At 41.8% G+C, this 24,763-nt stretch overlaps 1 protein-coding gene and 1 long non-coding RNA gene across 14 annotated transcripts in view; one reads left to right on the top strand and one right to left on the bottom strand.

The window, feature by feature from the left end:
- LOC139530740 (neural cell adhesion molecule 1-like) overlaps positions 1 to 24,763 on the bottom strand; it is a 283,644-nt gene that overhangs the window by 197,810 nt on the left and 61,071 nt on the right. The window lies entirely within an intron of this gene.
- LOC139530656 (uncharacterized) lies at positions 15,845 to 23,995 on the top strand. Its single transcript, XR_011666093.1, has 3 exons — positions 15,845 to 16,069; positions 23,470 to 23,633; positions 23,758 to 23,995. It is a non-coding gene; the product is annotated as an uncharacterized lncRNA (long non-coding RNA).

Below are 24,763 nucleotides of genomic sequence, written 5' to 3'. Positions count from 1 at the left end.
ACCGTTCAGGAGTAATAAGAGAACCTGGAATCTTTTCACCGCCGACATCCTCTGCCGAGGTCCCTAGCCTACCTGGGCAAACACCCTCATTAATATTGTAAATGCCAGGTCATAAATCTTCATGACAAAAAAAACGACTGTAATAAATAAATATATCAGCTCCTTGGGAGCGCGACTAGCATGGCTAAGGGTGGGAAAGCAGAGAGCCCTGAAAGTGTAAGGAAAGAAGACAGTGCGAGTGCTTCTCGATCATCTAAAGTGACTGTGTTCTCCTTGTGTTCTTTCCCTAGTCTGCGCTGATGCGAAAAAAAGGGATGAATGTAAGAGAACACAAGGAGAGGAAGTCACTCTAGACTCCCGAGACAGGCCCTAAGCTCCCACCTGCCACATGACTGGGAGCACATATTAGCTAACTGTCTGTTTGTTTTTGTTCAATTCATTATGCTCACATCTTTATCTCTGTGCACCAGAGAAGGGCTGGCGGGAGGAGCTATAGGAGGAACGGCTCATTGTTATGGCTGGAATGGAATGAATGGAACGGTATTGAACACATCAAACATAAACCACATGTTTGACTCCCTTCCATTTATTTCATTCCAGCCATTACAATGACCCCGTTCTCCTATAGCTCCTCCCACCAGACTCCACTGCTGTGCACTACTATTAATCCACAGAAGACTAGGCCTCAGCTTATTCACAGTGCAATCCAATAGAGGATAAAAAAACTAGTGAGAACAGTGGGGAAAGACAGGGAAATAGATTGGTAGCACTAATGTCTTTGTATTCAGTTATTGCATGTGGAGACATAAAAGAGTATTAGAAAAGGCAGATCTGTGATGCAGTAAACAAGCCTATGGACATAGCTTTGCTAAAAGGCACTTCTATCTGGCTGCATTGCTGGAGCTGAAACAATGTTGGAACAATGGCCTTGGCTCTGACGCCATGTGTGGCTTCTCGCTGGTGACAATGGATATAGCCTTGGGAAAACACTTCTGGTGAATTTCTCACTTTCACTCATCGGGATTGAGCGGATGGACACACACACAGACTGGCTGTCACAGCCAGACAACCAGACAGCCAGACAGCCAGCCAGACAGACAGACAGACAGACAGACAGACAGACAGTCACGCCCTGGCCTTAGTTATCATTGTTTTCTTTATTGTTTTAGTTAGGTCAGGGTGTGACATGGGGGATGTTTGTGTGTTTTTGTCTCGTCTAGGGTGTTTGTATTGTCTAGGGGGTGTTTGTAGAGTTCATGGGGTTGTGTTCATTGTAGGTGTTTATGTAAGTCTATGGTTGCCTAGATTGGTTCTCAATTAGAGACAGCTAGCTGTCTATCGTTGTCTCTGATTGAGAGCCATATTTAGGCAGCCATAGTCATTAGGTAGGTTGTAGGTGATTGTCTATGTGTAAGTTGCCAGTGTCTGCATTTATTTGTTTGTATAGCTTCACGGTCGTCGGTTTGTTTTAGTGTTATTCGTCTTTCTTAAATACATGATGTATTTATATCACGCTGCGCCTTGGTCCTCTCTTTCACCCGAAGACGATCGTGACACAGACAGACAGACAGACAGACACACACACACACACACACACACACACACACACACAGAGGCTGTCACAGACACGCACACGCACACAGACGTTATTCAACGGTTATTCAACACTTTCCCAGGAGATTCACCAGTACACCAAGCAATATCAAGATAAATTAAAAACCCAGTGTCCACCCCAGTGTACATTTTCTCAGCCCCGGCAGAATATGAGGCAAGTGTGACAGCTAGAAAAACAAAATGAAAGAGGACATTTTCTCCTTCTTTTCTGTGTAAGTATAGCAGTAGGCTTCAGGGGGATCCTTTGAACATCAAACCTTCCCTGGAGCTTGTGGGAGGAGGATGTTCAAGGAGCCTTCTAAAGCTAACCCCAGACCTGAACCCAGAGTTGTCATTGCTACTGAACCTGTGATGAGGGCCCAGAAGGCTGGGTATAGAGCCCATGGCCTACTTCCTCAGTGCTTATCTGACATACCTTCTGTGTCTTGAATGTCATAGCTATAATCCTATGCTGAATGATAAACTAGGGTATGTTATGATTATTATTTGGATTTGGATTTTAGGATTTTATTTGAACCTTTATTTAACTTGGCAAGTTAGTTCAGAACAAATTCTTATTTACAATGACGGCCTACCCTGGCCAAACCCGGATGGCGCTGGGACAATTGTGCGCCGCCCCTATGGGACTCCCAATCACGGCCGGATGTGATACAGCCTGGATGTTGACAACACATTACCAAGGATGGTCTTCGCAATAGGATTTGTATAACTCATGATCAAATTATGAATTTAAGATAATTTGCTAATCAATAGGCTATAATGTATATATCAATAGTTGTGGTACTGAATTTCATGAGCTGTTGTGTTTGACAGCAAGGAAACACCTTGCATGTCTATGTAATGATGTTTAATAGAATACGTCTCTTACCTATCACGATGATGAAAAGTACAGCCAACGTCAACACAGCACCATGGGAGAAAAGAGAAGAGAAAAAAAGTAGATAAGTGCCAAAAAACATCTTTAACCTGTACACCATGCATTGGCATTAGCTAAAGGGCCACAAGGGAGGCAAGACAACAGTATCCTCACTGAGTGAGGAGTTGCTCTGTCTTTCCACACGTGGACAGTAAATAATGTGACAAGAGTGTAGGGTAATTAAGTCATTAGGTGTTATTGAGCTCACTGAAGCATCCCCACTGACACCTCCCCAGAAATGACAGCACTTGATGCGAAGGACCTTCGGTGTGAGGCGGATGGAGTGTGGAGCTCTGACAAAACGTACAAGCCATTGATACCTGAAGTTGAAGGCTGGGGAGGATTAGGCCACATGTTACGGCGGCAGGCGATCAAGTGTGAAATTAATAGGGCCAGAGGGGAGAGAGTGGAGCGTTATTCAATTTCTTTCTCCAGATCTGCCACAGGAGTTCACTGATTTACTTTGGTCTTTGGGAGCCACACACTGGCCCGCGCTGCTCAGCATCACAGAGACAACCACTCTGCATTAGCTCCTAACCCAGCCACCATTACCTCAACTCACACCACATACATGTCTACAAGCGCAGGACAAGACACAAAATGGCTGAGTATTCCCATGACATTTCAAATCAAATCAAATTGTATTTGTCACATGCGCTGAATACAACAGGTGTAGACTTTACAGTGAAATGCTAACTTAAAAGCCCCTAACAAACAATGCAGTTACGAACAAGAATAAGAAATAAAAGTAACAAGTAATTAAAGAGCAGCAATAAAATAACAATAGCGAGACTATATACAGGGCGGTACCGGTGCGGCGGCACCGGTTAGTTGAGGTAATATGTACATGTAGGTAGAGTTATTAAAGTGACTATGCATAGATGATAACAACAGAGAGTAGCAGCGGTGTAAAAGAGTGTGGGGGGAGGGGGGCAATGCAAATAGTCTGGGTGGCCATTTGATTAGATGTTCAGGAGAATTATGGCTTGTGGGTAGAAGCTGTTTAGAAGCCTCTTGGACCTAGACTTGGCGCTCCAGTACCGCTTGCTGTGCAGTAGCAGAGAGAATAGTCTATGTCTAGGGTGGCTGGAGTCTTGGACAATTTGACACCGCCTGGTATAGAGGTCCTGGATGGCAGGAAGCTTCGCCCCAGTGATGTACTGTGCCGTTCGCACAACCCTCTGTAGTGCCTTGCGGTCAGAGGCTGAGCGGTTGCCATACCAGGCAGTGATGCAACCAGTCATGATGCTCTCAATGGTGCAGCTGTAAAACCTTTTGAGGATCTGAGGACTCATGCCAAATCTTTTCAGTCTCCTGAGGGTGAATAGGATTTGTTGTGCCCCCTTCACGAGTGTCTCGGTGTGCTTGGACCATTTGTTAGCATTGTGGGGTTATCTGAGCCCTCCAGCTGATGAACAACTGAAACTTCATTACTAAAAACTGGGCATTATGAACAAAGTCAATGAGACCAACATGCTAATACAGTGTGGTGGCTATATTGTGACAATACACACACATAGGGTATTCTTAGTAGAATAAATGGAAGTTAAGGGTAGGCCTATCCACTCAATAGATAAAAAAAATATACAGTAGATAATTATGACGTAGTCTTTAAACTTCCATTTTCTCTTCTGAGAAATCTTTATCTACACAAATCAGTTTCTTTCTCTCATTGTTGAAGTGATGTGCTTATTGGAAAATGATTTTTACTGACTCGAGAGTCATGGTTCGTTCTTCCGAGTGACTCGTTAATTTTAGTAATTGTTTGACCTGCTGGCCGCAACTAATTCAACAGCAGGATGAATACGTGCTCCTCCCGACTCACCGGCTCTGGAGACATGCTCCTACCACCAACTGTCTAGAAAAATACTGTATAGAACTGATAATTGATCACATGGTGCAAGAATGAAATGTATTGATTGGCAACACTTTATTTTAAGGTGCACATATTAGCCACTAATTTGTAGTTTATAGGTATGTATATAAGTAGCTTATAAGGCCTTTTTTGTGTCTTATTAGTCATGTATTAGTAAGCTGGTTGAGAGAATGCCAAAAGAGTGCAAATCTGTCATCAAGGCAAAGGGTGGCTACTTTGAAGAATCTAAAATATAACATTTGTTTAACACTGTTTTTGGTTATTACATAGTTTTATAGTTTCATAGTTTTAATGTCTTCGCTATTACTCTACAATGTAGTAAATAGTATAAATAAATAAAAAACCTTGAATGAGTAGTGGGGCCAAACTTTTGACTGGTACTGTACATACTTATAAACCACACATTAGTGGCTAATACAGTATGTGTACCTTAAAATAAAGTGTTACCAATTGATTATTGAATGTTATCGATTGAAGCAGCTTTAGGCTGTAGCAGCTTTAGGCTGTGATGGACACAAAATCTAGGCTACACAGCCTGCTTCTGCTCAACATTCGAACTCGAGAATGAATCATTTGGGGGGGTTGCTGCAGTTCACAAATTATACGTGCTTATCTCCCTCGCACCAGTCAAGTCATTCCACAAAGAGTCGTACACAATCTAGTCCAGTTGTGGCCGCAACTACACTCCAAAAGGGTTCTTCGGATGTCCCCATAGGAGAACCATTTTTGGTTCCAGGTCGAACCCTTTTCCATGTAGGTTATCCTATAGGGACAGCTGAAGAAACCTTTAAGGTTCTAGATAGCACCTTTTTTTCTCAGAGTGTAGACATTGTTTCAAAGGTAGCAATAGATAATCTTATTTGTATGCTTAGCAATCACAAACGAACATTGTTTGAAGTCTTTTAGTCACAAATCTCTCCAACAATAAGCCCCCTATGGTGAGAAACCTGTCTCTTTCGAGTTTTCAATTCATCGTTCGCCAGTAGGGGGACCTGCATGCTCTGGGCATTACTGAATCAAATGAACAGAATTAGTCAAAATACTTGTTATTTTGACTGAACGAGTTGAAAAGATCAGAGTCAGTAAAAAAACGGAACTTCCTATCACTACAGTATTGTCTCTTCGCCCTATTTTACATTTATTTATTTATTTATTTCACCTTTATTTAACCAGGTAGGCCAGTTGAGAACAAGTTCTCATTTACAACTGCGACCTGGCCAAGATAAAGCAAAGCAGTGCGACAACAGACAACAACACAGAGTTACACATGGGATAAACAAAAGTACAGTCAATAACACAATAGAAAAAAAGTCTATATACAGTGTGTGCAAATGGCGTAATAAGGAGGTAAGGAAATAAATAGGCAATAGTAGCGAAGTAATTACAAATTAGCAAATTAACACTGGAGTGATAGATGTGCAGATGATGATGTGCAAGTAGAAATACTGGTGTGCAAAAGAGCAAAAAAAAGTTTAGAAAAACAATATGGGGATGAGGTAGGTAGTTGGTTGGGCTATTTACAGATGGGCTGTGCACAGCTGCAGCGATCGGTAAGCTGCTCAGATAGCTGATGCTTAAAGTTGGTGAGGGAGATATAAGTCACCAAATTCAGCGATTTTTGCAATTCGTTCCCGTCATTGGCAGCAGAGAACTGGAAGGAAAGGCGGCCAAAAGAGGTGTTGGCTTTGGGGATGACCAGTGAGATATACCTGCTGGAGCACGTGCTACGGGTGGGTGTTGTTATGGTGACCAGTGAGCTGAGCTAAGGCGTAGCTTTCCCTAGCAAATACTTATAGATGACCTGGAGCCAGTGGGTCTGGCGACAAATATGTAGCGAGGGCCAGCCGACGAGAGCGTACAGGTCGCAGTGGTGGGTAGTATATGGGACTTTGGTGACAAAACGGATGGCACTGTGATAGACTGCATCCAGTTTGCTGAGTAGAGTGTTGGAGGATATTTTGTAAATGACATCGCCGAAGTCGAGGATCGGTTGGATAGTCTGTTTTAGGAGGGTATGTAAGTGAAGGAGGCTTTGTTGCGAAATAGGAAGCCAATTCTGGATTTAATTTTGGATTGGAGATGTTTCATATGAGTCTGAAAGGAGAGTTTACAGTCTAGCCAGACCCCTAGCTATTTGTAGTTGTCCACATATTCTAAGTCAGAACCGTCCTGAGTAGTGATGCTAGTCAGGCGGGCAGGTGCGGGCAGCGATCAGTTGAAGAGCATGCATTTAGTTTTACTAGCGTTAAGAGCAGTTGGAGGCCACGGAAGGAGTGTTGTATACAACACATAGAAGGGGGAACTTTATGGGGTCAATTTAATATGACATCGTTCTAAATGGCCACCATAAATCAAGGATACCTGCTTACTAAATGGGTGGGACCTTTTATGCAAATGAGTCCTTATAGACCTTTTCTAGAACCCTCCCTGTGAACGGTCAAAGAAAGAGATGGAACGAAAAAAGAAGAGGGTAAAAAAAAGTCCATTAGCTCTTATGTTTTTTAAGGACAGCGCACACTAAGTTGAAAAAGCGTATATTGAATACATTTGATTTGATACCCCATAATGTCTAAGTGGAAGTATGTTTTTAGACATATTTAAAATATTTATAAAAAATGAAAAGCTGAAATGTCTTGAGTCAATAAGTATTCAACCCCTTTGCTATGGCAAGCTTAAATAAGTTCAATTTGCTTAACAAGTTGCATGGACTCTCTCTGTGTGCAATAATAGTGTTTAACATTCTTTTTTTTATAACTACCTCATCTCTGTACCCCACACATACAATTATCTGTAAGGTCCCTCAGTCAAGCAGTGAATTTCAAACACAGATTCAAACACAAACACCAGCGAGGTTTTCCAATGCCTCGCAAAGAAGGGCACCTATTGGTAGAAAAAAGCAGACATTGAATATCCCTTTAGCATGGTGAAGTCATTAATTAAACTTTGGATGGTGTGTCAGTACACCCAGTCACTACAAAGACAAAAGACTGCCATGTTTATTCAACGTTTCGTCATTGAAAAGTTTTATGAATACTGGCATGTGTGTGCAATTTTAATGCTAACAGCTTTCTCTCTGGTCTCCCAAAACACTGCTCTAATGTGAACTATTTGCAGGACAGCACGAGAGCTAACTGTTGTTCAAAGGCCAAGCACTGAGGTGGCAAATACTTGCTTAACTGGTCAACTTAGCCCTTCTTTGGCAATGTGATGAGGTAGAACCCTAAAATATTATGTAGGAGCTTAAACAAGCTTAAACTTTACAAGGCAAATACATCTGACGAGTACAATTGATGGAAGGCATTTTCCCTACAAAATGAAAAACATGTTTTCCTGTCAATAATACCAAAACTAGAAAGTAGGTTGTGTGATTTTATATTAGGTGCTCCCGAGTGGTGCAACGGTCTAAGGCACTGCATCTCAGTGCTAGGGGCGTCACTACAGACCCTGGTTCGATTCCAGGCTGTATCACAACCGGCCATTATTGGGAGTCCCATAGGGCGGTGCACAATTGGCCCAGTGCCGTCCAGGTTAGGGTTTGGCCGGAGTGGGCTGTCATTGTAAATAGAAATGTGTTCTTAAGTGACTTGCCTAGTTAAATAAAGGTTAAATAAATAAGGAGTGAACAGAGAACTAATTGCCGAATATCGAGGACAAGAATAGATGAAGGTTGCAGCAGAGTGGAGAACCAACATATCAGTGTAAAAAAAACAACAACAGCAGAGACTAACCACAATGTAATGACGATCAATTTCAATTTGGGAGAGGAGACAGCATTCCACCACAAATATTTGGCTTCCAATACCAGAGACTTTCAGGAAAGTGTTTAAACAAAATGTTTCAAATCACGACAACACTTACATAATTTCGCTGTAAGCTTGGACACAGCCCACAAAGTTGTTTGCTTGAAGGCATCTTTAGTAAAGAGGGCTTTGAGTTCACAGCAAATAGAAATCTCACCTCAATGGGGACTTAATTGTTACAGACATTTTATTGTGCATTCCTTCGGTAGAAATAGTTTCATACTAAATAAAGCTGTCTAGTCAAAGCTTGCACCGAGTCAGATTGGTTTAAGGTTATCCAAGGTTTCTTATCCCTGATTAAAATCAGATAATTTCTTAAAGCTCTTGTGTTTTTACTCCGTGGAATGCGGCCACTAAAAATATTTATTATCTTCCCGAAAATAAAGCAATAGGGAACATTCCCTATATTGATTTGACCAAACACCCCAGATAAATGTTAAGTGGTCGGAAAATGGTTGCATGTATCAAGTCTTCAGTATGGGGGTGGACACACATACAGTTGAAGTCGGAAGTTTACATACACTTAGGTTGGAGTCATTAAAACTCGTTTTTCAACCACTCCACAAATTTCTTGTTAACAAACTATAGTTTTGGCAAGTCGGTTAGGACATCTACTTTGTGCATGACACAAGTAATTTTTCCAACAATTGTTTACAGACAGATTATTTCACTTATATATCACTGTATCACAATTCCACTGGGTCAGAAGTTTACATACACTACGTTGACTGTGCATTTAAACAGCTTGGAAAAATCCAGAAAATGATGTCATGGCTTTAGAAGCTTCTGATAGGCTATTGGCATCATTCTAGTCAATTGGAAGTGTACCTGTGGATGTATTTCAAGGCCTACCTTCAAACTCAGTGCCTCTCTGCTTGACATCATGGGAAAATAAAAAGAAATCAGACCTCAGAAGAAAAATTGTAGACCTCCACAAGTCTGGTTCATCCTTGGGAGAAATTTCCAAATGCCTGAAGGTACCACGTTCATCTGTACAAACAATAGTACGCAAGTATAAACACCATGGGACCACGCAGCCATCATACCGCTCAGGAAGGAGACGCGTTCTGTCTCCTAGAGATGAACGTACTTTGGTTGAAAAGTGCAAATCAATCCCAGAACAACAGCAACGGACCTTGTGAAGATGCTGGAGGAAACAGGTACAAAAGTATCTATATTCACATTAAAACGAGTCCTATATTGACATAACATGAAAGGCCACTCAGCAAGGAAGAAGCCACTGCTCCAAAACCACCATAAAAAAGCCAGACTACGGTTTGCAACTGCACATGGGGACAAAGATCATACTTTTTGGAGAAATGTCCTCTGGTCTGATGAAACAAAAATAGAACTGTTTGGCCATAATGACCATCGTTATGTTTGGAGGATAAAGGGGGAGGTTTGCAAGCCAAAGAACACCATCTTCCAAATGGACAATGACGCCAAGCATACTTCCAAAGTTGTGGCAAAATGGCTTAAGGACAACACAGTCAAGGTATTGGAGTGGCCATCACAAAGCCCTGACCTCAATCCTATATAACATTTGTGGGCAGACCTGAAAAAGTGTGTGCGAGCAAGGAGGCCTACAAACCTGACTCAGTTACCCCAGCTCTGTCAGGAGGAATGGGCCAAAATTCACCCAACTTATTGTGGGAAGCTTGTGGAAGGCTACCAGAAATGTTTGACCCAAGTTAAACAATTTAAAGGCAATGCTACCAAATACTAATTGAGTGTATGTAAACTTCTGACACACTGGGGATGTGATGAAAGAAATAAAAGCTGAAATAAATCTGACCTAAAACAGGGAATTTTTACTAGGATTAAATGTCAGGAATTGTGAAAAACTGAGTTTAAATATATTTGGCTAAGATGTATGTAAACTTCAGACTTCAACTGTACGTATTGTTCTGCAACCATGGCTTATTGTCTAGAGGGCTCTTCTGAGAAATGGCTCTTCTGTGGATTTAGGTTAGGAATGCGGTGTGTGGTAGCAGAGTTCACGGGTTCAATTGCTTCCTTTATTGTGCTATTTACCCCCGGTGTCATGACTCGGATACTTGAGATCTACCCCCCAAATAAATGGGCAGAATACGAAGCAGCTATGTAGACAGGGAGGGTAAGAGAACACCATGTAAAAGGATTATCTCAGAACTCCGGAGTTCCTCAAAACTTCCTAAACCAATTGCATCATGTTCTTTGTATGTTTACCATCAGTAGGAAATGCTATCAAGATAGAACAATGAAAAGAAAATCTGGAAATTTCAAATAAATTGTTTTCAAAAACTCAAAATAGCTATGCCTCCTTGTCATCAGTAAGTCTAGCTTATGTCAGTCTCATCGACCTTTGGAGTCTTCTTAATTACCCATTAACCAGGGAGACAGAGACTTGGAGGGAAATGACATCAATTCCTCGAGCGAGCCCAAGAATCCCACAGTAGAGCCTGCATCACAGCTCACCCATCCAGAACCGTCCTGTCAGAAGAGATGGATCTATCTCAGAGTGGAGTGTACATGTCACTGATGGTGAGTGATAAACTCCAGCGCTCCTAAGCATGCTGAAATAAGGCGTCCATGTCCAACACAGAGTGTTATTCGCTGAGCCTCCATTCCGTCGCTCATTTATAATGCACCAGGGGCCTGCTAATCTGTTGACGAGCACGTCTCATGGACTGCGGGTTGTGGGCGACGTGATAGATAGCTTAGCAACGGCAAAAGGTGAAGTTCAGATTTGCATAGTTTTTTTTACTTCTACTTTACTGTTTACTGCTCTTTACTGTTAGAGGGGGACTAAGGGAAAGCCTAGTTTTATCACAGGCTATTATAGCACAAGCATAAAGGGTACATCTCAAACATGCATTTCTTGATAGAAAGGTCATGCTATAGCTTATTAGCGGTGACATTTTCAATTACGATCCTTAATATGGGTTAACTAGTTCCATAGTGCCACAAAATGGCATCATCTGGGCATGGCTCAAACGTAGAGAGGAAAAGGTTGTCTGTTGAGGTAAATGCCATGCCATCAGAGGGAGGTTCTAAAATCCTTGGGTTCTAATACAACAGGTGGCCGTAGAGCCCAGTACACCAGAGGCCTGACACATTCTCAATGAATGACACGACATAGAGGCTGCCAGTAATCCTCTACAAGAGATTATTTACCTCTTGAGTGTATGGCAACCAGCAGCATAAACACTGGGACGTGATTGGCATTTCACTTCAGACTGAATGTGTGCTGCAGACTCAAGATGTGTTGGCGTCCTGAAATAAATTCCCTTGGCCTTCTGGCAAGCCCAAAAAATGTGTCAGAGTAAAATGTGAATGAATTAGAACTGTTGGTGGTTCAACAAACCGCTAACAAACATTTGCACACATCGATGACCTTTCACATTCCGGATCTGTCTTCCTTCTCCCATATCACAGCACTTTCAACATGCACCACACAAAGAAGCGCAATAGATGACTGCATTGAGACCAAAATACCATCCACACAGCTTAGGCGCCTTTCTATTGCCATACTGTGCACATCCTCAGCCGTATTAGGGTCTGTCATCTGAAGAGGCCTGTCTGGAGAAGAAAAGAAGCTGACCGACACGAATCACATTACGTCTAGCTGAGACGGTCACGATAATGGCAGCCAGTTTTCTGACAGGCTTTTTCACAGTGGATTCTGTTTTGGGAGAAAGGCAAGCCTGTCCTTGCGCAACTATTACGATTCCCTGACCGCTCCCGGGCTTGAATGCTGAATGCTCAAATGTCCATGCTTAAGCAGTCCCTTAATTACATGCTGCATGAAATCTGCATTCGCACGTAGCTCAGGGTCCATAGACAGCCAACCAGAATGAGTCAGAGGGCTCAGTAGCCTTAGCGAACATGAACTGTACCCTGCCTTGAGTCCTGTAAATGGAGGAGGGAAGAGAAACCACAACGGAATCCATTGTTAAAATGTTCAGCCAGACATGCAGCCAATTGATCAAAAATGGCATGAAACCTTTACACATCAGGGCTGCCGCTGTAAAGTACACTTTTTCTCCCTCCAACTGTCAGGCTTTGCATGTAAAAATGCTGGCCGAACAACGGTATGAGGGTTAGAGAGCCTGGAACCACAGCGTGTTCTCTATGTGCTCACTGGGGTGCTGCAAAGCTGCATAGCCAATTCCACTAACAATTCATGAGGCTTCTCATTCAGACGGTATTGTGGGGTCGCGACCCTCATTCAAGCACACTATGCTTCAAAGGTCCACCGTCCAATGACACAGTCTGTCTGTCGCAACTGTGATCTGTGTGGGGTCCCGCTATTGCAATCCCACAAGATACTCTAATATTGACTGGCTATTCATGATAATGTGGAACAAGGATTTCAATTGTGTTGCCTTCACTGTGTATGTAGGCCAACCATTTTGTTTCCGTTGACAATTCTGAAACAAACTGGCACCAAGTCATGCACTAGTGTCTCCAGGTGAGAAATGGCCATGTCTGACTATGTCTTTCCCCCACCCCTCTCTCCTCTGAGGTGAAATGATCGCTGGAGTTTTTGTTTCCCAGGGCACACTGGCGTCGTCCTGCTCAGGGGGTCCCTGCTCTAACCTCCAGGTGACCCCGTTCATCCTCTGTGGTTCTCAGGGAGCTTTTGTAGGTAGCTGGCCTCTCCTCTCCTCTGTGTCTACACGGAAGATAAAGGGGAGAGGAGAAGGCCCAGGGTACTGGAAGCCACCACACACTTTTTTTTGTTTGACGCTACTCTGCCGGCAATTTTGAGAGAGGCTAAGACTTAAGCGTGACAAGCGCTAATGCTCCTGGGAACTCCTCCTGTGTCTTTATTTGTTATTGTTGTATAATGTCTTAAAGGAGGGGGAGCATTTTGAAATTGTGCCTCAGGGAGTCTCTTTTAACACAACCAACTCTCCTTAGAAGTCTACATGGGGAGAATATGGTAACATTCACTTTAGAGCCACTTCATATCTTAAAACAATCTGTTTTCTTAAGCGTCTGTTCTGTAAATAGTTTGAAACAACAGGGGGGACATTTTCATGATGCATGATGCAAAGTTATTGCTCCTTGTAGACCGACTAAATCATACATGAGGTGGTGGAAGGAGTGACAACTACAGGAGGGAAATCGCAAGATTTAAACTGACAAGCACCTCCGCAAGAATGCATGGTGCCCTAGTCAAAACTTTCTTTATCAATGAAGCAAATATACACCTATAGTTATTAAACGGGGCCGAAAACGAAGCCTCAAATCCAAATTAGATCACGTGAGAGGTGCACATATATTCCGGATGACCCTCCTTCATATCAGAGACCGACTGTCTGGAATGTTAATTGTGTCTAGACAGAGGTTAGGAAGAAGCACTCTTTTTCAAGTGGACTGGAGGGACCTCCCTTTCTTCTCCACCTCCACCCCATTCCCTGCCTGACCCCTCACTAGACCAAACTCTATATACTCCATGAGGTCTGGCGCTGGCCTATCTGTGGAATAGGAGCATCGAGGGCTGCCTGCCTGCCTGGCAGCAAGGCGGAACCTGGGACAGTCAACCCGCCATGCCGTAAAGCACTGGATAAATGATTATAGGTCTGTCGTTTGAAGTTCCCCCAGCCCAACGGAGCAGACTCATATTTCATTTCCACCGTGTCGTCTGTTAAAGTCTTCACACTATCCCAGGGCCTGATGCGTTTATTCCAGTAGGATTTTTCTCTGTGATATAAAACCACGTCTGTGCGATCTGGAAGATGACGTGAGATCCGGTTATGTGTGCACAGCTGTGAAGTCAATGAGACTAAGAGAGAAGTAAAAAACCTTAGCAAATAATATCCCGCTATAGTTGAAGATTAAATGGGGGCTTGGTCCTCTTGGTTTTTACTGTATGTCGTCTGCTGCTGAGCAGACGTCAGAATTCTGTATGTCAGAGCCTTGCGGGGGCCCGAGGTTGAAAAACTATTTAATTTAATTTGCTCTTTCCATGTCATAGACTGACCAGGTGAATTTAATTGTATTTACCTTTATTTCAACAGGGAAGTCATATTGCGACTAAAATCTCTTTTACAAATGAGCTCTGCAAAATACAAAAACAAGCACATACTACAGGCAGGTATAGACAAACATAATAGACAATATACACATTAAAGAGGGTGAATGGGCAAGACAACAGATTTAAGTGCCTTGGAGCGGGGTATGGTAGTAGGTGCAAGGCGCACCGGTTTGTGTAAAGAACTGCAACGCTGCTGGGTTTTTCACGCTCAACGGTTTCCTGTGCGTATTAAGAATGGTCCAACACCCAAAGGACATCCAGCCAACTTGACAACTGTGGGAAACATTGGAGTCAACATGGGCCACTATCCCTGTGGAACGCTTTCGAAAACCTTATGGAGTCCATGCCCCGACGAATTGAGGCTGTTCTGAGGGCAAAGGGGGTGCAACTCAATATTAAGGTGTTCCTAATGTATTTTATGCTCAGTGTATAAAACCATTATATGAGTCAGAAGCAGTAGAAAGTAAACATCTCTCTGCACTCTAGTGCTGCTGCACCGTGCTTTCCATATCATTATTGTGAAATCCCCTTGAGTATAATTTCAGTTAGTCTCCAAACAAATTTGCTAAATGAGCAGCATTATATTTGCAATCTAGCTACACAAACACAGATCCCTATTCATTCTGGCAGTGAGGAATGACATGCTATACTGAACAAAAATATAAATGCAATATGTAAAGTAGGAGGAGTATTTCTGTCTGTAAAAACCCCCCTTGTGGGGAAAAAAATAATAGGTAACATAAAATCGTCCTTGCATGTTTTTAATTGCATCATCATTATAAAAAAATCAACAAATGTGCCTTTCCGCTCGAACACACACTAGTTACTCCTAGTTTCACCTCATCTATATGCTTAGCAATTGATTTGTAGCTTTGATGATTTTCAAGTCCAGGGGTGCACTTATTACCCCACATAAAGTCATTGTAGGTTAAAAACCTGCTAGTGTTGCTCATTGACGTGCCAATGGATGATGGTGACACCAGATCGAGTTAATAAACAGGAGCAGAGGAGAGTGCCGACCCGGGGATAGCATTTCTGTCTGATATATTATACGGAACAAAAATATAAACACAATTTTAAAGATTTTACTGAGTTACAGTTCATTTTACAGGGCCTAATGAATTTATTTGAATTGACTGATTTCCTTATATGAACTGTAACTCTCAAAAAATTGTTACATGTTGCGTTTATATTTTTATTCAGTATAGTTTGAATGGCATTTGTACAAGCATTGACAGTGTTATAACAAACTGTGCACCATGTCCAATGGCCTAAAGATACGCAAACCAATGCTGCTTTGTAATGATGTCATTCTTCAGTGATGGCCAATTTGATGGTGACAGAACAGGGCTTCAATGTAATTTCCCACTTCGGTATCCTAGCTAGATGTGGTTGGGTATGGAAATAGCATGCTACTCTACTATCTATTTTAAAGTACCACTGCTGAAAGTAGGGGGGAAAAGAATAGCTCTCTAAAAAAGGGTTGAATAATATCAGGCAGATATGGCTCTGATTTAAGGTAATGTGGAGTGCAAATGCTCACTTTGTCTGCATACTATATACAGTACCAGTCAAAAGTTTGGACACACCTACAGTGGTTCCTCCTTTAAAAGTTGCGAGCTTACACCGCGGGACTTAAGAGGTACCCAGCGTCACGGCTTCATTGCTCCAGACCACCGCAAGGGGGAGTTAGAGCACTCATTATGTATTTGGGTCCCAAGGTTTTTATATGACCAATCATATCAAGTGGTTCCAATGACAAATTTGACACGAGCCACCCTTCCCTGGTGACTTTCTTCAGCAAAGATGTCTGACAAAACATTACGGATGAAGCAAATGTAAGTAGTTATAATGTCATAACGAGTCAAGCAAAAAATGTACAATTGAGAGGAATATGTTATTTAATGTAGAGACAAACGATTGTGCATATTTTTAGGTCATAAAGTTAATTTACGAAAATCGCTATTTAGCAAGTTAGCTGACCAGCTAACATTAGCCAGCTAGCTAGCTAGTGTTATGACACGAGTAAGAATTTGTAATTCGTGTTGTTTAATGTTTTAGGGATTCCTGAGAAAAGCAGGAAACCAGGCTGCAGTCTTGTGAAACAGTGGATGTAAAGAATCTAGCTAGCTAAAGCATTTCCTGCAAATTTAATGTACAATTGTGTTAGCTTGCCTTCTGGCATAGCCAGAAAAGGACTGGCCACCCCTCATAGCCTGGTTCCTCTCTAGGTTTCTTCCTAGGTTTTGGCCTTTCTAGGGAGTTTTTACTAGCTTCTACACCTGCATTGCTTGCTGTTTGGGGTTTGAGGTTGGGTTTCTGTACAGCACTTTGAGATAACAGCTGATGTAAGAAGGGCTATTTAAATACATTTGATTTTGATTTGATTTTGCTCATATTTGCCATGCATTGCAGCTGAAGTAACATAGCTAGCTAACTATTTATTTGTTTATTGTGTAGTGGAGCATAAAAATAACTGTATGCCTATGGATGTTTAGCTAGCTACAGTATGTAGCCGATCTGTGTATGGACCCTAAAGCTTTTAGTATGAATATTAGTTCAGAACCTATCTTTCATTCAAGGGTTTTTCTATATTTTTACTATTTTCTACATTGTAGAATAATAGTGAAGACATAAAAACTATGAAATAACACATTTGGAATCATGTAGTAACCAAAAAAGTGTTAAACAAATAAAAATATATTTTAGATTTTAGATTCTTCAAAGTAGCCACCCTTTGCCTTGATGACAGCTTTACACACTCTTGGCATTCTCTCAACCAGCTTCACCTGGAATTCTTTTCCAACAGTCTTGAAGGAGTTCCCACATATGCTGAGGACTTAATGGCTGCTTTTCCTTCACTCTGCGGTCCAACTCATCCCAAACCATCTCAGTTGGATTGAGGTCGGGTGATTGTGGAGGCCAGGTCATCTGATGCAGCACTCCATCACTCTCCCTCATTGTCAAATAGCCCTTACACAGCCTGGAGATATGTTGGGTCATTGTCCTGTTGAAAAACAAATGATAGTCCCACTAAGCGCAGGACAGATTTCCACCGGTCTAATGTCCATTGCCCGTGTTTCTTGGCCTGAGCAAGTCTCTTCTTATTATTGGTGTCCTTTAGTAGTGGTTTCTTTGCAGTATTCAACCATGAAGGCCTGAACAGTTGATGTTGAGATGTGTCTGTTACTTGAACTCTGTGAAGCATTTATTTGGGCTGCAATTTCTGAGGCTGGTAACTCTAATGAACTTATCATCTGCAGTAGAGGTATCTCTGGGTCTTCCTTTCCTGTGGCGGTCCTTGTGAGTGCCAGTTTCATCATAGTGCTTGATGGTGTTAGCGACTGCACTTGAAGAAACGTTCAACGTTCTTGAAATTTTCCGGATTGACTGGCCTTCATGATGGACTGTCGTTTCTCTTTGCTTATTTGAGCTGTTCTTGCCATAATATGGACTTGGTCTTTTGCCAAATAGAGCTATCTTCTGTATACCACCCCTACCTTGGCACAACACAACTAATTGGTTCAAACACATTAAGAAGGAAATAACTTTAAACAAGGCACACCTGTTAATTGAAGTACATTCCAGGTGACTACCACATGAAGCTGATTGAGAAAATGCCAAGAGTGTGCAAAGCTGTCATTTAAAAAAATATATATTTCACCTTTATTTTACCAGGTAGGCCAGTTGAGAACAAGTTGAGAACAACTGCGACCTGGCCAAGATAAAGCAAAGCAGTGCGACAAAAAACAACAACACAGGGATAAACAAAAGTACAGTCACTAAATATAGAAAAATCTATATACAGTATAGAGTAAGGAGGCAAGGCAATAAATAGGCCATAGTAGCGAAGTAATTACAATTTAGCAAATTAACACTGGAGTGATAGATGTGCAGATGATGATGTGCAAGTAGAAATACTGGTGTGCAAAATAGCAAAAGAAGTTAATAAAAACAATATGGGGATGAGGTAGGTAGTTGGATGGGCTATTTACAGATGGGCTGTGTACAGCTGGAGCGATCGGTGAGCTGCTCAGATAGCTGATGCTTAAAGTTAGTGAGGGAGATATAAGCCTCCAACTTCAGCGATTTTTGCAATTCGTTCCAGTCATTGGCAGCAGAAAACTGGAAGGAAAGGCGGCCAAATCACTGGGGATGACCAGTGAGATATACCTGCTGGAGCGCGTGCTACGTGTGGGTGTTGTTATGGTGACCAGTGAGCTGAGATAAAGCAGAGCTTTACCTAGCGAAGACTTATAGATGATCTGGAGCCAGTGGGTCTGGCGACGAAATGTAGCGAGGGCCAGCCGACGAGAGCATACAGGTCGCAGTGGTGGGTAGTATATGGGGCTTTGGTGACAAAATGGATGGCACTGTGATAGACTGCATTCAGTTTGCTGAGTAGAGTGTTGGAGGATATTTTGTAAATGACATCGCCGAAGTCGAGGATTGGTAGGATAGTCAGTTTTACGAGGGTATGTTTGGCAGCGTGAGTGAAGGAGGCTTTGTTGCGAAATAGGAAGCCAATTCTAGATTTAATTTTGGATTGGAGATGCTTAATATGAGTCTGGAAGGAGAGTTTACAGTCTAGCCAGACCAAATAGGCAAAGGGTGGCTACTTTGAAGAATCTACTTTTTTGGTTACTACATGATTCCATATGCATTATTTCATAGTTTTGATGCCTTCACTATTATTCTACAATGTAGAAAATATAACAACAACAACAAAAAAAAATGGAATGAGTAGGTCTGTCCAAATATGTCCATATATATATATCATTATTTTTTTTACCAGGTAAGTTGACTAAGAACACTCTCATTTACAGCAACAAACTGGAGAATAATTACAGGGGAGAGGAGGGGGGAGGAATTAGCCAATTGGGGACAGTGCACAGGGCACTGTCCCCAATCTCTGCCCTGGGGCACTGGGATATTTTATTTTAGACCAGAGGAAAGAGTGCCTCCTACTGGCCCTCCAACACCACTTCCAGCAGTATCTGGTCTCCCATCCAGGGACGGACAAGGACCAACGCTGCTTAGTGTCAGAGGCAAGACAGCAGGGTTGCAGGGTGGTATGCAAAGTGGTATGCTGCTGGCCCAAAATGTATGGGAGGCAAACATCTATAGCTCCCCAGCATTAGCCTAGGTTAGCGGCCCACAATCTGTGATATTAAAAACAAATGAACCGAGGTGAGCATATTTTCTCCCCACATGCAGAAATGAGAATTGGCATGGAAACACAAACACTATGGCAGGCTTGAAATCATTCCAATAAATGGTTCTCCCGGTAGGGATCATGGCTCATATCAAAATAGAATATTGATATTTTTTATCAGGAAGAACTGAATGCAGGCTGTGAGTTCAAACCTTCAAAGTTGGGGTTTGATTAAGGTCTTGTTTTTGTTAACACAGGCACAAAGGAAGCCAAATAAATCCCCCTTGGAGTCTGGACTGGCGAATAGTACCAAAAGGACCCAAATGAGGCCACGAAATATGTAAAGATCTATTAAAACATGTGTTGAGGAACAGCATGAATTAGATACTAAACGAGAGCTGGGTGACCGACCCATACTGGGCTGGTGGGACAGACATTCCAACTGATTGTCTGTCTGTACCAGATAGCCAAGGAGGGCTTTTAAATCTGTGTGGGGAATGAGATGACACAATGTACTGCCCACATCTCTGTCTACTCTTCTCAGGTTCATACGCTATTTAAGAGGCCCACCAGGAGCCATAAATTAAGAGAGGCCTTCTACCATAAAGGACCCTCTTTAAAAGGGGGAGCGTGTGGTCGATGCAGCTGGGCTGGGGATTATTCCCTTGTAACGAACAGGCTGTGAATACGACCATATATAGAGCAGTCATACATAATGGATGCATAGCCCATCAGCTTGACTAAACCATATTAAACATCTCCAGTCAGCTTCACAACAATAAGATAAGAATGCAGAGAAATATGTAAAGCCACTTTTTATGAATTACTTTAAAGCCAGGGAGCCTAGCCCCCTCCCAACTTCGGTCATAATTTCTCCCAAATAAAGAGATGCTTTTTGAATCTTATCTAACCAATCAGGCAATTGCTGGGACGCCCATTGATTCAGTTACAGTGGCAGCTGAGTTTCTGGCAACTGGTAGCATAAGGGGTATCTCCCCTCACTTTGTAACGTATGGGAGCTCAATGCAAGAACACAAAGACCCCGGCTACCCACAGCTGTCTAGACAAAAGCGGCACAAAATGGAGGGAAAAGCCAAAGAAGTAGAACTGGACACCAGGCTTCCGTCACAAAAAGACAGGCCATATAGGCTTTAAATGGCAGGAGGGAGGTAATGAAGGACAAACTTAGAGCCACTTTGTTCAGCGAAGCAATATGCTACAACTATAACCTGTCCCAAGTTAAGTTCAGCATTAATTATGCATCCGAGTCAGCTTTCTTTAGAGTTTCTAGCTCTCCATAGGGGTATAGTTCAGTAATGTAACCTTATTCCCCAACACGTTTCGAAAGGTTCCTGTATGCGGGGGGTAAGGGTGAGGGCGTTTGTAAGGGGCAACTGGCCAGTGTTAACACAACACTCCAGGCAGCTCAAATGTGGACATGAAAGAAAATAGAATAGCTTTGACTTGGCGATGACACTTACACGGATGACACAGTAACAAAAATCAGCGGCGAATGGCACCGAAGAACAAAAGGTTCTTTGTGAGGGAACAACTGTAACACGAGTGGCGGGTTCAGCCAAGGAACTATTTTTATGAATTACCTTGAGCATAGAGCAATAACATGTCCTGATCGTTCTCATGAAAAAAATTTTTTATTGTAAGTGCTCAACGCAACCGTATCGGACATTTTTAAAACCGGGTCACTTTACCCTCTGGCAGAGTGCCTTCTGATTTAAGCATTACAGGCAGGCCAAATGCAATTTACTAGTGCTGGAAATTGCCAGGAACCTCATAATACGATATTATCACGATACTTAGGTGTAGATACAATATGTATTGCGATTCTCACGATTCTAGAAGTATTGTGATTAAATATTGTGTATTTTATTGCCATTTGATGTTCCAAACATTGCACACTATACAGTGCATTTGGAAATTATTCAGACCCCTTGACTTTTTCCACATTTTGTTACATTAATGTTATTCTAAAATTGATTAAATTAAATAATTTCCTCATCAATCTACACACTACCCCATAATGACAAAGCGAAAACAGTTTCTTAGAAATGCTAGCAAAATTATTAAAAATAAAAAACATATATACACTACCACTTAGTCCTTGTTTTTGAAAGAAAAGCAATTATTTTGTCCATTCAAATAACATAAAATTGATCAGAAATACAGTGTAGACATTGTTAATGTTGTAAATGACTATTGTTGCTGGAAAGGGCAGATTTTTTATGGAATATCTACATAGACGTACAGAGGCCAATTATCAGCAACCATCACTCCTGTATTCCAATGGCACATTGTGTTAGCTAAGTTTACCATTTTAAAATGCTAATTGATCATTAGAAAACCCTTTGGCAATTATGTTAGCACAGCTGAAAACTGTTGATCTGATTAAAGAAGTAATAAAACGGGCCTTCTTAAGACGGGCCTTCTTAAGTTGTGTATCTGGAGCATCAGCATTTGTGGCTCGATTAAAGGCTCAAAATGGCCAGAAACAAAGAACTTTCTTCTGAAACTCGTCAGTCTACTCTTGCTCTGAGAAATGAAGGCTATTCCATGCGAGAAATTGCCAAGAAATGTAAGATCTCGTACAACACTGTGTTCTACTCCCTTCACAAAACAGCGCAAACTGGCCCTAACCAGAATAGAAAGAGGAATGGGAGGCCCCGGTGCACAACTGAGCAAGAGGACAAGTACATTAGAGTGCCTAGTTTGAGAAACAGACGCCTCACAAGTCCTCAACTGGCAGCTTCATTAAATAGTACCCGCAAAACACCAGTCTCAACATCAATAGTGAAGCGGCGCATCCGGGTTGCTGGCCTTCTAGGCAGAGTTGCAAAGAAAAAGCCATATCTCAGACTGGCCAATAAAAAGAAAAGATTAAGATGGGCAAAAGAACACAGACACTAGACAGAGGAACTGTTGTTTTTTATTATTATTTTTGCTTTTGTTTTTTTACAATGGATAAAAGTAGAGACTCAGAGCTAGAAAATGGTATATAATAAACTGTTGTTGAGGAACAATGGGAAAGTAATTCTGCTTTGGAAGTTGATAAACTTGTAACCCCATTTGAGAAAATGGCCATTGAATGTTTTGGTACACCTACTGGAGAGTTCTTCTTTGACAACACATTCAGCATGTTCACACCCTGTGAAGCCTTAGCACCACCCATTTCTTTAAGGATTCACATGACAAGCCATGTGCTAAACAGTATAGTAAACAACTAAATATTTCAAGACTAAAAGTAGTAGCCTACAATAAGGAAAAACTCCAGGTAAAAATACACTTCATCTAGTCCTTGGCCTATATCCTAATCTGACTTTGGTGCAGGTCATGTTGTTCTTCACATTACTGTCTCTGGTAAACACACACTATATCAAACAAAATCAAAGTTTATTTGTCACATACAGAAGGTGTAAACGGTACAGTGAAATGGTTCCATGCATATTTGTAAAGTAACAATATCAAAAACAAAGTGTCCAGATAAAAATATTTTATAAATATTAGATGATGCTTACCCCAGACAAATGTCTAAATTGATGGGTCCTGTGAAAGAAATGCTATAAATGCCAGTCACATCTTGTTAAGTGTACAGAAGGTGTACACAATACAGTGAAATGGTTACTTGCAAAGTAGCAATATCAAAAATATAAAGTGTCAATATAAATAAACAAAAGTGTCAAAGTGCCAGTAAGAGAAAGAACAAAATATACAGTATGTACACGAACAATATCAATAACGATATCAGTGATACTTTTGATAGACAATGAAGTTATATGCATACAATAAGGGGTAAAGTGGCTGAGCAGCGTGATAAAAAACAATTGTAGCAGCAACGTATGGTATGCATGTTAGGGGGAGAGTGATGTGCTGCTACTAGAGAGAGTCCGGATGAATGGGAACTCGGCCCCCAGTGATGAACTGGTCCGTCCGCACCACGCATGAACAAGGGCATGTATATTCGTAGAGCCTGTTTCTGTCCTGCCCTTTAATTTGGTTAAGAAGATTTGAAGTCCATGGCCTCCTTGTCGCAAAATTCCCTAATCTTCTCAAAAATATATCTTTGTCTAGTTGTGTCCAGGTGGTGCTTGTACAGGCAGACCATCTATGGGAGAAAGGACATCGGCATTGCGCAGCAGCTGAAACCTGGTCCCGACTGTCGCTGCTCCTTTGGCGACAACAACACCAGGCTCCAGAGCATCAAAGCTGTAAAACAGGAAAATAGACCAAAAAATGTAAGACATTACAACCTTGCATAACATCAATTGACCTCCCAAGTTTAGATAAGAAGAATAACCTCATACAATGCAATAAAAATTATATTAATTTGAAGTGCTGGTACTGCTTAAACTGTGGCAGCCGCCTGAAGTAAGGAGTCAGGTGTTGTTGCCAGCCATAGCCTTACACCAGCACTGTACCAACCTCCAGTCCAACCAACAGTGGGATGTTGTCCCGTCACAGTGCTGTCCTTCACCACACCAGCAATCTCCCCACAGATTCCTGAAGGAAGAAAGCCCGACTACATGTACCTCTGAAAAATAAACAAATAATGTGAGATCAATAAAAGTAGTGCCAATCATGTTGGAGGTAAATTAAATAATGAAAAGATGTGTTATTTATGCTTTACATACCAAGTGTTGTCATCGATTCCTTGTAGAGACACCACACTGCTGCTTTTGTCACATGTGATAGCAGCAGCTTTCCACCAAAGTGTTTGTGTCCTGGGTGACGTCCTGGTAATATTATTGCATTATCCTCTGCGTAGTTGTTGAAGTTCACAACTCGCTGCAAGTCCTCATGCTTCAGGTGTAACCTGCGCTTGCTTGGCCCGGATCTCTTTTTGATGAGAGGCATTAGACCATTCTCCTTGTATGACTGGTGGAGGAGAGTCTGTCGTGTTCTACGGATGCTGAAAGACAAATTCCAGATACAAATATCTTAGCATTATTATACTATAGATAGCCGTAATCACCGCCATACACACCTGACTAACTTGATTAGTCATGTAATCATCTGCCGAAGTGGAGTCTTGTTTAGAGATGTAGCTAGCTAAACAATGAACCATAACCCCAACCCATAGAGTACAAGCAATACAAACCGATTGTCATAGCTAGTTAAAGCTAACCAACTAGGTTCAAAGTTAGTTAGCTAACATTAGGCTATAACTAGCAATGCAAATGGCTTCATGAGATAATATTAATACAGAGATCATAAACGTAATGTTAGCTAGTGAGCCAGCCAACTAATGTTAGCTAGCTAGCTTTAACTTGCAATGAAAACGACTTCCTGACTAAATTAGAAATGTATAATATCTGAAAATGTAGCTGGATTCTTACCCGTATACATTGATGAACGCTTCACGGCA

Source organism: Salvelinus alpinus, chromosome 1 (genome assembly GCF_045679555.1).
Source record: "Salvelinus alpinus chromosome 1, SLU_Salpinus.1, whole genome shotgun sequence".
NCBI lineage: Eukaryota > Metazoa > Chordata > Actinopteri > Salmoniformes > Salmonidae > Salvelinus > Salvelinus alpinus.
The sequence above is the reverse complement of the archived record's forward strand: the minus strand, read 5'-3'. Positions and strand labels throughout refer to the sequence as shown.